Below are 4,749 nucleotides of genomic sequence, written 5' to 3'. Positions count from 1 at the left end.
TGCATTACGTAAAGATCCATTGGCTCTAGCACCATTATTATACACAACTGCTTTTGAATTTTTGTTTTATCTTATTCTGGAACAAGTGTAAGGAAGTGAGAATGATCATTCTCCATATTCAAGTTGAAGGGAGTCGTAGCATCAGCTGTGTGGAAAAGTAAATATTAATTCATGACAATTTGCAATCCCAAGGGCATGGTTTTATGTAGTCTCCTCTACTCTGATTTGCTTTGAGCACCACAGATATAAAAAACTGAAGGCAAAGGTAAGGGGGCATTGCAATAATATTACTCTATATTCAAAGAGTTGTCACATAATTTCCAGACATGCATTGGAAGATGTACATATATATGGCAACAAAATAGAATACATACATGTTTGGTGCGATCAAATTCTCCACAATCTAAATATCACACCATGAGATAGAACGTCTAAATCGACTTGAGGATAAGCTAGTGACAACAATGGCTCAGTATAGCAGTGGAAGCATTTACTGGTGGCGCAAAAATGTCCATACCCATTTTGCAAACCCTAGTTTCTCTAGTATGGCACTGCAACCTTTTCTATACCAATCCACTTGGGATGAGATTAACCATGGATTGAGTCCTAATGTCGATATTGCAAGGCTAGGGTTAGGCCTTGGGAAATTATTAGCACATTCATCTTGTATTGTTTGCTTTTGGGATGACAATTGCCCCTTTCTAGGTAGTCCTTTAGAAAGAGAAGCAGGAAGTTAAAGTTTGAAACCAAGCTCTGTATAGTCCCTGGGCCAAGAGTATGTTGAATGGCCTTGCGGAAAGGATTAGAGAGAGCACAAGCGAGCAAGCAAAAGGTGGTAAGGGTAGTGATGGTGATGACGATGGCAATTTCAGAAGTAGTGTACGAGATGGTGAATATGGTGAACAAGAGAACCAATTTCTACTACCTCTATTGACTATGGCGTTTGTAGCTTTTAATTTAGGGTATTGTATTATTGTCCCGGTTATGGATGGCAATATGAACAACAACTTCTTGCGAACAAGTTGTGGACTCTTTTGTCTCCTCATGCAATTGATTATCAGATTCTTGAATGACAATCTAAACCTGGAGGGAATGCACACCACACCTAAAGTTTTGTTGAGGAAATGGTGTACATGTAGGAAACCTTCCTCAATTATATCAAATTTTTGTTTCGCCAAATTGAGATCATTGAGTATATGCAAAGTGTTGTTCCTTTATTCTCATGTATGTCTCCCATGTTGTCCCCTTCTTATGAATATGTTTTGGTAGGGAAATGATCACCTCCCCTTCTTCTCTATCTCCTGTAGGTGATATATGCACTGTACTTTGGAAAAATTCAATCCTCTTAATCAACAAGCTCGCATAATCATTAGCTCTGATACCACTGTAATGTAACCAACCACTATGAAACGCAAGTTGTAGTACCTGTTCACTATGAGGTGCAAGATGACAACACTAGTTCTCTCTTTTGGTTTTCCTTTTTAAGATTTGTTCACTGAGATTGTGTGGTTTTTATCTGGTTGACTACTAAGTGTATAGATTGTTTTATAGGAATAGATTGTTTTAAGGGTTTCTTTTATAAATTTGTTTGCAAGCATGGGATACCATTCATCACAAGGTAACAATTACATACATACATAAATATAAAATATAAAATAAATACATACATATATAAAGAGATTATAGGCTCAAGGATTAGCTCCATTGCTAAATGCTTCGTAGGGTGCTCCTGTGTGAAAGCTCTCAGAGGTCTTCGGATTACTTCCATTGAGTATGTTGGAGATACCAACCAGTATTCTCGTTGGTGGTTACTATCCTACTCCATCTAGGAAGGAAACCAGGGAAGGGAGGAATATATTTCTCTGTGAAATAAATAAAGATTATATAATGTGAAAGGAAATTATATAACAAAAACATAGATTATTAGACAGTTTTATTTTATTTTAATTATGCAATTGCCTATTTAAAATCCATCTTAAAATGGGATCTTTTAAACACCTAAGATATTTGGATCTCTATCCCTTTTTAATCTTTCTTGTTGCTTAATGAATCTGAGATAAGATTAATCTACATTATGTGTGGAAAAATCAAAGTTGTGGCAACTTTCTGAATCCTTACCCTAAGAATACGCCTTTTCACGCCTCGGCTCATTGCTTTCTTATTGACTGAACTGTCAGAAAACATCTTCATAGTACAGTTGCAACTTCTAATTAGGGGAGAGTCATGAGATCGATATAAATCATTTCACCAATGTCCAAAGCCGCATTCAGAAATAAAAAATTAAACGTTTGCTGCACAAGAGGGGCTGAAATTGCCAGAAACCTTGGAAGTGGGTAGATAGCTGAAATTGCCAAAAACCTTGGAAGTGGGGAGATATCTTACACGCATTACAGTGCGATCCGCTAGGTCCATTTTATTTAGAAGAACCAGACGCTTCTTTCTTGATATGAAGTCATGCATGTTTGCATTTTCTGAACTCAGTGGACTCCGTTACACGGACAACAAATAATGTTATACATAATAGTGAAGCATGCCTCCCTAATAATTCATACAACTCGTTTTAGGCTTTGAGCTGCCTGAATAAACTGTAAATTTGGATTCATTTCCAAAAATATCACAAATAATTCTCACTAGTAATAAAATTCATATTCTGAATCGTATAAGTTAAATCTAAGGATGTAAGTAGAAACAATTATAATGGAATGTAATCACTGATGTAATGCAGAGAGTAAAGGGTACTCGGGTGTCTCGGATATCGAGGACCATATCAACTAAGTCGATTCGCTCTCGAATGTCCTGGAAAGCGGCCGCTTGAACACCTGAGAAACTATTTATAACTCCTAATACTGCTTCTCCTCTGTCATTGAAGGCTTTTTCTCCCAGACGCTTTGCCAGTCCCGCCATCGCCATTGACGGTCTAACTCTGTTCCTCTCCTTTCCTAAAACCCTTCTAAGACCTTTCCAATTTTAAGGTCTATTTTGCTTTTCTGTTCGTATGGAATTTATGGTTTTAAATTTAGTTAGATGTTTTGCCACACCCGCCATCCGCATGAGGAATCCACTTTCTTACTTTCTTCAAATTCTCCGGAAAGCTGTGAAACAAATTTCATTTTTGCCCGCTCAGATTGAATCGATCGAATCAGAGAAGATACCATACGTTGATCAATGATTTGGTCAGCAATTTTTTTTAAAGTAAATTATTGAGTGGAGATGGCATTAATTATTTAAGTAAATCGTTAAGGGCTAGAATTGTAAATTATCATTGCCATTAACATAATCAGAAACATGCTTGAATAATTGTTGAGATAACAGATTGCCGATCTGAAGCTACCATAATGGTCTGGTGTGATTATGATTATATAGGTGTTGCACGCTCTTAATGGATCTAGCCAATCAATTGCACATCTGGTATGATATCTCGTATCGAGAGCTCCTGGAATGACTAACTTATCTGTAACGTAGATCTGGTTTACTCCTTGTGGATGTGATAAATTCAATGATGGCATTCGATGAGGACTCGAAATTTAATGTCTGTGCCTAGTTCTTATTCTCCCTGCAGTTCTTATTCCCCATGCAGGCCCTTCAACCTTCTCCAGCATATATATATATATATATATAAACAAACTAACATGTAGCGTAGATCTGGTTTACTCCTTGTGGATGTGATAAATTCAATGATGGCCTTCGATGAGGACCCGAAATTTTATGTCTGGTACCTAGTTCTTATTTCCCATGCGGCCCTTCAACCTTCTCGAGCATATATATATAAACAAAATTATTTGTAGCATAGATCTGGTTTGCTCCTTGTAGATGTGATAAATGTGATAAATTCAATGATGGCCTTCGATGAGGACCCAAAATTTCATATCTGGTGTGTAGTTCGTATTGCCCCATGCAGGCCCTTCAACCTTCTCCAACATATATATAAACGATGGTCCAACCCCCGCGCTTCACAATGCACCAGCGTATGTTTTCCAATTCAGAATTGTGGTGTTTGGTCACTGTTATGGGCCCGATCTGACCCTAATAACCCAGGCCCTCGAATATCCATAATTGCAACCCTTTTGATGATCATATCTGTTATGAGCCATCGCATAATCTTCTGTTGACTACCCACAGTGGCCACAATCATCCCGTCACACGGGAAAAATTGGACCAGTGATAGTGGAAGTATAAATTTGATCTTCAACCGCATAAGAGCAACTCTTACCTTTACCTTTACGGGATCATATTAGTAAATAGGTTGGAAGTATAAATTTGATCTTCAACCGCATAAGAGCAACTCTTACCTTTACCTTTACGGGATCATATTAGTAAATAGGTTGGAGCTAAAGAAGGAACGGGAATAAATTTTGAAGGCTCATGAACGATTGAATTTGTAATGCTGCGGGAAGAGAAGTAGTTTATGCTGCAAGCGGCTACAGACTTTTTTAAGTAATTTCGACTTATAAATCATACCGTTTTTAAAAGTAATTTCTACTTATTACACCGTTTTTAAAAGTAATTTCTACTTATTTTACCCTCCTTGTTGCGTCTTCGAGACTGAAGACCACATTATGACATATCTTTTCCAGCACGAAAAAAGCCATATATTCATATTGTATATTTAGCAAGATTGCTTTACATGTGCCTTAATTGTTTTTTCTATGATCCGAGGCTTAAATCAAGGACTTAAACCCTTTGAAATCCACCTGGAATGAGTACTTGTCACTTCCTATTGTTCACCATTGACTGCTACATGTGAAGCCA

General features: G+C 37.3%; 1 pseudogene; it reads left to right on the top strand.

The window, feature by feature from the left end:
• Positions 1-464: 464 nt before the first annotated feature.
• Positions 465-2,509, top strand: LOC149251321 (uncharacterized; annotated as a pseudogene).
• Positions 2,510-4,749: the final 2,240 nt, after the last annotated feature.

Source organism: Pinus tabuliformis, chromosome 7 (assembly GCF_031772625.1).
Source record: "Pinus tabuliformis cultivar Carrire ecotype Pingquan chromosome 7, CPIR1, whole genome shotgun sequence".
NCBI lineage: Eukaryota > Viridiplantae > Streptophyta > Pinopsida > Pinales > Pinaceae > Pinus > Pinus tabuliformis.
This window is presented reverse-complemented; position numbering and strand designations above follow the sequence as displayed.